This window comes from Chiloscyllium plagiosum, chromosome 14, assembly GCF_004010195.1.
Source record: "Chiloscyllium plagiosum isolate BGI_BamShark_2017 chromosome 14, ASM401019v2, whole genome shotgun sequence".
Lineage (NCBI taxonomy): Eukaryota > Metazoa > Chordata > Chondrichthyes > Orectolobiformes > Hemiscylliidae > Chiloscyllium > Chiloscyllium plagiosum.
The window spans coordinates 77706256-77718626 of NC_057723.1; the positions used below are offsets into that span (position 1 = coordinate 77706256).

Below are 12371 nucleotides of genomic sequence, written 5' to 3' on the forward strand. Positions count from 1 at the left end.
ACTATTTTCTAAATGAGGAGAAAATTCACAAATCTGAAGGGCAAAGAGACTTGGGAGTTCTACTCCAGGATTCACTCAACGTAAACTTGCAGGTTGAGTCAGTAGTTAGGAAGGCAAATGCAATGATGGCATTTATTTTGAGAGAACTTGAATATAAAAGCATGGATATACTTCTGAGGTTCTATAAAGCTCTGGTCAGACCACATTTGGAGTATTATGCACCGTTTTAGACCCCTTATCTCAGGAAGGATGGACTGGCATTGGAGCATGTTTAGGTGAGGTTAACGAGAACGGTCCCAGGAATGAAAAGCTTAACATATGAGGAACGTTTGAGGACTCTGGGTTTATACTCGATAGAATTCATTGCCACAGAAAGCTGTTGGAGCCAGGTCATTGAGTATATTTAAGATGAAGATAGATAGGTTTTTAATTGTCAAGGGGATTAGGAGTTATGGGGAGACAATGGGAGAATCGACCCGAATGGCCTAATTTCTGCTCCTGTGTCGTATGGTCTTATGGACATATTCAGGGTGGGTGATGGTGTTACTGGGGACATTATCTATGAGGTATGATTCGATGAGTATGACCATGTCGGGCTGTTGTTTGACTAGTCTTTTGGACAGCTCTCCCAGTTTTTTGTCCAGGAATTGTGGGATTTGCCTGTGTGTATTATCGGAGTGGTTTGATTTATAACATTAGTGTTCAGCATTAAGATCAGGCTGCAGTGTGGAGACTGGATTCATCTGTCAAGTACAGTGGGGTTTACTGGATTGAACTGTTTATCTTCAAACTCCTTGTCAGAGCTGGGTATGAACACATTACTTTCCGCAGTATGCCCTCACTTTGTGCTCTTTAAGCCTGGAATGCTCTTGAGATGCTGCCAGTCAAGACCTCACAGGTTTTCAGCACAGAATTAATGAGCATTCCTTTGCAAAGAGTGATGCAGAATGGGAGAAGGAGGAGTATCTTCTGAGCAGTCTGAGGTCTTGGCATTCTCACTTTGATTTGCTGTTTATTCCATATGTGACCCAGTGATTTTCCCCCCCACCCCCCATTCTCAGTCCGCTGAGCCATGACTGAGCAAACTTGCCATTCAACTGAGTCAAGAAAAGATTATGTTAATTAGTTTAAGCAATGTGCTCTTCACTTCAGAACGAGTTGGAACGCAGATCTGAACATTGCGCTCTGCTAGTCATTCTCATATATAAACTCTGTGCATTCAATGAACAACAATAAGAAAGCTGAGATAGCCTGGTAACTTATCCCAATTTCTTATGTATTCTTTCATTCTTATTTTTAGTCGGTCTTGCTTTCTGTCTTTATAATAGAGGTGCTGTTCTAAAATATAACATTGAAATCTTAAATTACTGTATTGCCAGGGATTTTCTTGCAGATCTCCTCAAAGCAGCTAGTGTAACTTCAGTGGAGAATTGGTGGCAAAATCGGTTACTTGAACAATCTAGGATTTTGCTGATATTCCCTCGAAATTGCAGAAACCGCTAGTGTTTGCCCCAGAAAAAGAAACTGAATGTGGTTTTCCATGAAACCTGACAGTGGCAGGTGCATGAGATCGAGTCTCTGAATCGTAGGCTTGGAGATCTTTATAAATTAGCTCATGGGTTGATCGTGACCCTCACACAGCCATTATTTGCTGCCTACCGCTAAATGACGAGCTGCTGTCTTGAACTACTTAAAGACAATGAATGGCTTGCAGGTTATTTCAGTGGAGTCAGAAAATTGTGAAGCAATTCAGTCCTTAAAACAATAAAACAAATTCATGACCATTTTTACTGAGATGGTATGAGTTAAATGCCTACTCTTTAGATGATTAAGCCACTCTGGATTACTAGTCTACAAACAATACAGTTTGTAATTTCTATTATTAAACCAGATCTCTGAAGTATGTTACCAGACTAGTAATGTCGATCCTTTTAATTGTGTCATATTTCTAACTTATTCCACGATTCACTGTAAAGTAATGCAACTACTTTTTCATTCCTCTTTTTGTATCTAGGATTTGTACTTAGGTACAAGGTACCCAAGATAGCAACATAAAGGGCAACATTGTAAACTTTTCACTGTGCTCGAGTACACATGACAATAAAGGATATTCTGTTCTATATTCTGACTGCTGGGTAGCATGTTGAATTACCACTTAATTACAGTGTTGATCCATGTTGAAGTGCAATTAAAGAATAATCTCTGATTATCCTGGTAGCTCCAAAGATGAGAGTTTAAGGTGAAACGTTGGGCTCCTAGATAGCTGACTCAGAAATAAAATTTCAAATTGGATTGCAGCGAATCAAATATCGGGCAGCTAATGCTCCCTTGCAGTTCCACTGTTGCAACAGCTGACACAAGTGGCAGGCAATGACCATTTCCAGCAAAAGAGAATCTAACCACCACCCCTTGACATTCAGCGGTATTACCATCACTGAATCCCTCGTTGTCAACATCCTTGGGATTACCATTGACCAGAAACTCAAATGTACCAGACATACAGATACGGTGGCTGCAAGAGCAGGTCAGATGCTAGGAATCCTGAAGTGAGTAACTTAACTCCTGACTCCTCAAAGCCTGTCCACTATTGATAAGGCACAAGTCAGGAGTGTGATGGAATACTCCCCACTTGCCTGGATGGGGGCAGCTCCAACAACACTCAAGAAGCTCGACACCATCCAGGAGAAAGCAGCCGCTTGATTGGCATCACATCCACAAACATCCACTCCCTCCTTCATGGCTGATCGGTAGCAGAACTATATCATCTATAATATGCACAGCAGAAATTCAGCAAGGCTCCTTAGATAGCCCTTCTCAAGCCCATACTCTGTGCTGTTTAGAGAGACAAGACCTGAGGGAGATAGGAATCTCACCACCTGCAAGTTTCCCTCCATGTTATTTACCATTCTGAACCTGGATGTCAACGCTGTTCCTTTGCTATTGCTGATTACAATCTCCCTCCCTAATAGTACAGGATGTTTCTACACCCCAAGGACTGCAGCAAGTCAAGAAAATAGTTCACTACCACCTTCTCAAGAGCAATTAGGGAGAGGCAAGAAAAGCTGGCCTAGCAATCTCTCTCCTCTGAAAAATAAAAATAAAATGACAGGATTATATTATTCCTCAACAACCAGCACTCCCGCCCCCCCCACCCCCCGTATTTCCTGTGTAAATCAGAAGGTATGTAGGTATTTTTTATAATCTCACCTCCTTTCTGTTGTGGAATCTGAAGGAAAAGTGAAAAGTGGTAGCAGGCACTCTGCTCCAATCCCTTTCATGCAGACAGCCCGAAAGCTGTACTTCCAACCTGTATAACGGGATGGGCAGAGTGCTAATGCTACTGCCCTTATAATCCAGAGGCCTGAAGTAATACATAATGATACACCTCCTGAAGATTTAAGTTCAAATCTGGGAACTGCTGGAGTTAGAATTGAATCAACTAATCTGTGGAACAAAATTGTTCTCCATACTGATGACAAAGAAACTATTGGATTGTTAGAAAGAAATCCTTTAGTTTCACAATGGTGCTTTTAGGGAAGGCAGCCTGCTGTCTCATTAGGTCTGATCTGAATGTAACTCCAATTCTGCACCAATGTAATGAAATGACCAGGTATCTTATTCAGTTGTATCAGGCTTCATGCCTGTTTGTAATGGATAAGGAAGAAGGCTTCACAGGGTAACAAGGGATAGCAAAAATGTTGACCTTGCCAGCAAGACCTGCATCCTGAAAGTGAACTAAGTTAAACTCCAAAAATCCTTTCAGGATCAGAGTCAGGAACTCTGCTTTAATAAACGCTCGGACAGCAACCAGACAGACCACTAAATTCTCCCTTTCGTACAGCACATTACAACCTGGGTAAAAGCAACATTAACTCTAAACTTTTACACAACTATCTCTCTTCAAAGCACAACAGAGGAATTCATCACATAACTGAAGAATTATAAATGATGTCTGAACACTTTGTTAATTTTAAGATGGTAATAGAGGGAGAGAACATCGAAATGTAATGGCATCTAAGGATGATGTTTGGAAATCAAATCCAGGTATTAGTCAAGATCTGTAGTTCCCTTAACTTACTGGAAAAGTAATCTCCTTATGTGATGAAGCTTCTTCCGGAGTGGACTTGATGGGCCGAATGGCCTTACTTCCGCTCCTATGTCTTATGGTCTTATTGTTTGCTAGAAATTGCCTTGACTCCGTTGAGTTGCACTGCAGTTCATGCAGCGTCTGGGCTATCTTTCAGGCAGAGACCACAATATCAGGCTGGCCTCTGGGTTACAAGGCTTACACACACTAGTGCTAAACAGTCAACTCAACTGCCTTCACCGTATTGGAGGGTCGCTTCAGCGGTGGCCCAGCAGAATCTCCAGACTGATTCTGTGATACACGTTGAGTATTTACGCTAATTCAAGAGGAGAGCAAGCCAACTGTTGGACCATGTTCCTTAAAGGAACATCATCAAGATGAAAATACAAAAGCTTCACCATTTGGCCTTTGCAAGGCAGGTTAATGTCTAAATTACCTCACTTCACTAAACAAAGAAAATTCCTCAAGCTCTCTAAAAAATTGCCATCTCTTATCTGTTTCAGCCCTAGGAGTTAGTCACTGACAAGTGTCAACCAGGAATTTCCTCTTTCACTGTCGTTGCATCTAGAAGTTTCCATAACAGGATAGCATCTCTATACACAGTTGTTACAGTTACTCTCCAGTCAATGTTTCCCAAGTTATTATCATTCCAGAGGCCACCCGACATCATAAAACTCCCAGATGAGAAATGATTAACTAGCTTCCCTTCTTTATTCACAAGTTCCCTTGGTTTGTTGCAACAAAGCTAATTTTAAAGGGATTCACTTCCTTGTGGATCACCATTTTCCCAGACCAAATGAATTTATGTTTTAAAAGAAGCCATTTTAACCATTTTGTTTTGGGTTAACAAAAGAGAGTTTATCAGTACTGAATACAAAAGGAATTAGTAACACACCACACTTACACACAGATTAGGATTAAGAAGTCTAAAAAGATAGTTAAAGTTAAAAGATGTATGGACCAATCTCTGGGTGACTTGTGAAGAGTAGATGATAGAATGGTGATTGTAGTCCATTGATAGTACTGGTCCTTAATTTCGTACATGACCTGTGTGGATCACTTGGGCTTTACCAAATCTGCTCTTTGTGTGATTGACCATAAAGCCAGTTGACTGTATATTCTGGAATAGGGCTTCCAATAATACATTGCCCAGGTGTCACCTGTACCTAGAAGTTTGTCTAAGTACACTACACAATGAGATGAACCAGATAATGGCTGGTTTATCAGCCTTTGAAAGGTGACTGAAGCATTTCAGGGACATGGTATAACCTGTCTAAAGTAACTAAAGAAGAGATTTCCTTTGCATTAACAATCAAGAGAACCCAGGAGAAAGTGAGGACTGCAAATGCTGGAGATCAGAATCCAGAGTGTGGTGTTGGAAAAGCGACGCATTCCTGATGAAGCGCTTATGCCCGAAACATCGACTCTCCTGCTCCTCGGATGCTGCCTGACCTGCTGTGCTTTTCCAGCACCACGCTCTCGAATCAAGAGAACCTGCCGGTAAACCATAAATAAATCTATCTTTATCGCATAAGCTGCTTTACCTAACCTCTCTGTGTAATCTTGCAGCCAGGACTGATATCGGTTAGGAGTTAGTTTTAGTCAGTGCCTTAACCTTTCAGTAGTCAATACAGAGCCTTGAGGAGGTGACAACTTTGGCATGAGTACAGCAGAGGCTGAAGCTCCTGCTGCTGGGACTTAGTTGATGCATCAGCAATTAGTGTCCTCCCAAACCAACGCCAGCCTTTCTGGGCCTACTGATAGGGTTCACTGGTTTTTGTGAAATATTCTTGGAACTCTACTGTGTAGTTCACATGGAGACTTTCTGCTATTGCTCTAAAAACCTCGCTTGGAATAGTTTCACAGGTCGTCACACTTGGCGGCTTTAGCATCATTCGGATGGAATTAAACCAGTGGCCTCACTGGAAACAGAAGAAATTCTAGTCTTATATCCCATTCATAGGTTTACTCATGGCCTTATGCCCTGATCATTGTTTTTTATCGTTTGACAGTACAATCCAGTGCCCTTATAGACTGTGGGTGATATGCTAAAGGTTTCAGTTTGTTCACACCTAGGTTACTCATGACCTCCTGCATATTTTGAACATGAAGTCTAAGCCCTGATCTAGTGGACAGACTAGATTGGATCCACACCAGTATATTACCACCAATCCACACCTGTACATTACCCCCAATCCATGACAGTATATTACCCCCAATCCACACCAGTATATTACCCCCAATGCACACCTGTATTTTACCACCAACCCACACCAGTATATTACCACAAATCCACACCTAATCCACGCCTGTATGTTACCACCAATCCACACCTGCATATTACCACCAATCCACACCAGTACATTACCACCAATTCCCACCCGTATATTACCACCAATCCAGACCAGTATATTATCACCAATCCACACCTGTATATTACCATCAATTCACACCTGTATATTACCACCAATCCACACCTGTATATTACCACCAATCCACACCTGTATATTACCACCAATTCACCGCTGTATATTACCACCAAACCACACACATATATAACCCCAAACCACACACATATATAACCCCAGTCCACGCCAGTATATTACCACCAATTCACACCTTTATATTACCACCAACCTACATCAGTATATTACCACCAATCCACACCAGTACATTACCACCAATCCACACCTGTATAGTACCATCAAGCCACACCAGTATATTACCACCAATCCACGCCTGTATATTATCACCAATCCATGCCTGTATATTATCACCAATCCACGCCTGTATATTATCACCAATCCACACCTGCATATTACCCCCAACCCACGCCAGCATATTACCACCAACCCATGCCAGCATATTACCACCAATCCACGCCAGTATATTACCACCAATCCACGCCAGTATATTACCACCAATCCACACTTGTATATTATCACCAATCCACACCAGTATATTGCCACCAATTTACGCCAGTATATTATCACCATCCACTCACATATATAACCCCAATCCACGCCATTATATTACCACCAATTCACACCAGTATATTACCACCAATCCACGCCAGTATATTACCACCAATCCACGCCACTATATTACCACCAATCCACACCTGTATATTACCACCAATCCACACCTGTATATTACCACCAATCCACACCTGTATATTACCACCAATTCACACCTGCATATTACCACCAATCCACACCTGTATATTACTACCAATCTCGCCAGTATATTACCACCAATCCACACGTGTATATTACCACCAATCCACGCCAGTACATTACCACCAATCCACACCACTATATTACCAATCCACACCACTATATTACCACCAATCCACGCCTGTATATTACCATCAATCCACACCTGTATATTACCACCTATCCACATCTGTATATTAATATCAATCCACACCACTATACTACCACCAACCCACGCCAGTATATTACCACCCACCCCCACCAGTATATTACCACCAATTCACACCTGCATATTACCACCAATTCACGCCAGTATATTACCACCAATTCACGCCAGTATATTACCACCAATCCACGCCAGTATATTACCACCAACCCACACACATATATAACCCCATTCCACGCCAGTATATTACCACTAATCCATGTGCTTTGATTTTGCATAATAATCTGTCAATGCGACTTTTAACAAAAACTTTCTGAAAACCCAATACACCACATCCTCTGTTTCTCTCTCACCTGTTAATTACATCCCCCAAATCTCCAAGTGTTTTTCAAACTCTACTCATCATAGAATCCTTACTGTGTGGCAACAGGCTCTTCTGCCCATCAAGTCCACACCAACCCTCCAAATAATATCACACCCAGATGCCCTATTCCTGTAACCCTGCCTTTCCCATGGCTAACCCACTATCCTGCACATCCCCAGACTGTATGGACAATTTAGCTTGGCCAATCCACCCTAATCTTCACATCTTTGGGATGTGGGAGGAAACCGGAGCATCCAGAGGAAACCCACGTTGACACAGGGAGTATGCGTAAACTCCACACAGTCAGTCACCTGGAATCGAACTCGGGTCCCTGACACTGTGAGGTAGCAGTGTGAACTGCTGAGCCAATGTGCCTCCTACTTTTAAATCCATGCTGACTTTAAATAAACCTGTTGGTACTGTTTAAGTCTTCTGTTATTCCATCCTTTATAGACTCCAGCACTTTCCCCGTGACTGTTGATTGGCTGTTAGCTTTCTCTAACCCTGCTTTTTTTAAACAGTGGGGCTACATTTGCCACCCGTTAACCTGCTGCGACTATTCTAGAATCAACATAATTTTGGAAAATGAAAATCAATATATCAACTATTCCCAAGGCCACTCCTTTGGTACCATGGGATATCAAATATCGGACCCTGCCGAGCACTTACACTCATTCAGATCTAAATATGTTGCAGTTGTGGGAGTTGAAGTTGAAGAAGGAAAATTTCACAGTAGAAAAACTAAATGCAAATGGAAAAGCATTTTATTGTATTAAATATAACTTTAAAAATTCAAGAAGATAAAATATACAAGTTTACATATTCACAAATTAACAAAGAACAGTTCAAAATTGAGCAGTGATTTCAGAAATGTTTTTGCTTATGTCAACTGCAGAAAGGCTTGTATTTCTGGGATGAACCAATAAAAAGACAACAACGAATGATATCGGAATGATACAGGAACATTAGAAAATTATTCAGCTTTAGAGCTGCTCTACCAATCTCTTGGATTGTGGCTGACGTTTTCCTCAAATGTATTTCCTGGACTTTGCTCCCCATCTCTTGATACTGCTATGTATCAAAAAATTATCCATCTCTGTTTGGAAAGCTTCAAATAACCCAGCATCCAGAACCTTTTGGGGGAAAGAGTTAAAGGGTTTGACTACATGTTTTTGTGTGAACATGATGTGTGAACAATTTTGCATTTCAGAGATGATCACCCACATTGATGTACTTTCTTTCATTTTAATAAATCCCAAACACACAGGCAGGCCGAGTCCTCGCTGAAATCAAAAATAGATGTGTTATTAGAAATAGCAAGGTCAGAAGTCACAAGACACCAGGTTATAGTGCAACAGAATTATTTAAAATCACAAGTTTTTGAGGCGCTGCTCCTTCATCAGGTGCTTCCCCTCATTTCACCTGACCAAGGGGCAGCACTCCGAAAGCAACTTGTTGGACTATAACCTGGTGTCACGTGAATTCTGACTTTGTCCACCCCAGACCAACACTGGCACCTCCGCATCATTAAAATTGACACTGCACTTACAACATAACAGTAGCTTTGACAAAGGGTCAGTTAGACTTGAAACGTCAGCTCTTTTCTCTCCTTACAGATGCTGCCAGACCTGCTGAGATTTTCCAGCATTTTGGATAACGGTAGGTGTGCCTGAGTTGGATGCTGGGGGGTGGGACTTAGGGTGTGGTAATGATAAGAGAGAAAAACACCAAGATGCCTTATAGATCTCTCGGTCTTTGCCATCAATCCTGTTGTGCTCATACACTAATGAAGCACATCATCAGGTAATTTCCCCTGTCATTTCAGTTGGATACAGGCAACTATGAAAGCAGATCTAAACACCACCTCGCCCACCCCCCCACACACACACACAATCCATCTTTTATTACTTAACACTACAGAAAGTATAACCATCACATGCTTGACCACTCTTTCATTTCTCTTGTGTAATGATTGTTCACATTAGAAATCTAGGCAGTAAAAATCACATGCAGGCTGAGATGTCCAACTGAAAGTGTCTTTGTTGGGTAATAGAGTTGTATATCTCCACCCCTCCCCCAAAGTTGCTGCATAGACATTCTCCCCACACAGAAGAATACTGGGAAAGATGTACAACTTCATTGTGTCGGCTACCCTGGGAAAATCAAGCAGGTCATGGAACCTCTTGTCTGTGACTGGTCCGTCCAGTCAGCCTCCCTTTTTTTAATAAATCTCTCGGTGTTGCTGAATGCCACAGGCAAGGCTGACTCTAACAATAACCTAATCCAACTGTACACAAGCCTTCTCAAGTGCAAAGTCTTTCCGAAGCTTCAGGCCAGCATTCTTTCTCTTTCATTCTGATTGTCTCTTCGTATTTATTGCCTGATTTTAATGTGCTCTTGCCAAAACACCCCCCTTGACATTCAGCGAGCACTGAATTAATATCCAGCTTTCACAGTGACCCAGAGACATCTGTTTACTGATTAATGCACTCAAATCCACTCATTAAATAGGTTTGAAATTCCTGTTGTCTGAAGTACGAAATATCGTTTTATCAAGTCTCAATTTGTTGCCAGCTGATTCACAAATGATGTGGTTTCTACACCCAAATATAATTGCTGTGATGAACATTATCTTTACTTCCACTTTGTCTGCCAATGCAGATCTTGGTGTTTTATTTAAATCTAGTGGTTTTGTGATGGGGAATTACACCAAGTGCCCGACATTGCCACAATATCTCAACTACATTCCACTTATCATAGAATCCCTACAGTGTGGAAACAGGCCCTTTGGCCCAACAGGTCCACACCGACCCTCCAAAGAGTATCCCACCCAAGCCCATTCCCCATTACTATACATTTACCCCTGACTAATGCACCTAATCCACACATCCCTGAACACTCTGGCCAATTTAGCATGGCCAACTCACCCTAACCTGCACATCTTTGGATTGTGGGAGGAAACCCACACAGACATGGGGAGAATGTGCAAACACCACACAGACAGTCACTCAAGGTGGGAATCGAACCTGGGTCCCTGGTGCTGTGAGGCAGCAGTGCTAACTACTGAGCTATCATGTTGCCCCTAATCTTCAGTACATTTCATAGAATTATTTGACTGCCTAATGAAACATTTATTATCCTTTGCAGCAACACTATTGTGATGCTGGTCTGGTACATCAGAAGCTAAAGAGGCATTGCAACACACTGGTCAGGCTCTGTTTCACAGTTTTTATACTGTACAGCCATGTATAGCATTGTGCAGGTTATGGCCATCCATGGTTGAATGCTTTACATGTTTGATGGCTTTTTTATATTTTCTCAAACTATGAGTTTACTGTATTGCAAGTATGGGAGAATGTAGAGTTCACCTGCATTCACATGGGATAGTCCATGGGGCTCAATAGTCACATGTTCTGCAGCTTGCACAGCTCATTTGGTCTGTTGGCCAACTTAGAGTACATGTTGTCGGCTTCATTGTTGTGTTTGAACAGATTATGGGTACTGGGTGAGCACTGAGCAAGTTGTGGCCTTCCTTGAGTTATGTGTGGGACAGATTTATCGGGTTCCCTGGTTTAGGTGGAGACAGATTGTGTGGTTCAATAAATGGGGTGTGTGCATTTCAAATTAGATTCCAATAGCTGCAGAATTGATCCCATGTAATTGTGACAGCTGCTGTAAGAGCCATAAAGAATAGAACAAAAAGAATGTGATTGAGAGAATTTTCTGATTTTGAGGGATTTGATGTATTGCATTATTTATAACCCAGTTTACAATAATTTGATTCTGAGCGAGTTTACAGTCAAGCCTAATTAACCAATCATTGTCAGCTGCTTTATCAAAGTTACATGCTTGGTGTTAAAGTGTGACGGTTAATATTTAGCATCTTTTTCAAAAAGAACATAGATTTAGAGAGCTTTCTGTTTGGATTAGACGTTCGAGGTATTATACGAAACTTTCTCTGCATTTTACTGTTGTTTGGGATTGTGTGAAATGTGGGAACAAGACTGTCATTCCATTGTCACTGCCTGGACCACAATCATTCCTAACTAACAGTTATTATCTGAACATTTAGTTTACCCTCTGGATTGACATTTACCTTTCATTAAGACATTAACCCGAAGAGCCCTGCCTGTCCTTTGCGTGTAAAGGATTGACTGGCAGATTCCAAAGTCCTGATTAATACTAATACTTGAATCTGTTTCTTTTCATGTTGATTATCTGGTTATCGTTGTACTGCTGTTTGTGAAGATTGTCATGTGTAGCTTACCTGTGGGACCAGGCTCTCACTCCAAGATGCTGCTTCCTCACAAGGAACCAGGGCAGTGCCAGCCAGAGGAGGAACCATCTGCAGGCCCTGGAGGAGTCACCTTTCAGTGTTCTCACCACGTAGAGGAGACCACAACGGATACAGTGACTGACGTGTGGAAGTGCAGGTAAAACTCTGATGGATGTGGCAGGCTCCTTTGGGGCTTGGACAGAGGTGAGGGAGAGAGTGTGGGTGTAGGCTTTGTATCTTTTGTGGTGGCAGGGGAAGGTGCT

General features: G+C 41.8%; 1 long non-coding RNA gene across 1 annotated transcript in view; it reads right to left on the minus strand.

Annotated features, from left to right (window-relative positions):
* Positions 1–8712: 8712 nt before the first annotated feature.
* LOC122556953 overlaps positions 8713–12371 on the minus strand; it is a 24055-nt gene continuing 20396 nt past the window's right edge. The window contains exon 3 of the long non-coding RNA XR_006313723.1: positions 8713–8965. This is a non-coding gene — a long non-coding RNA (uncharacterized LOC122556953). The remainder of the gene's footprint in view (positions 8966–12371) is intronic.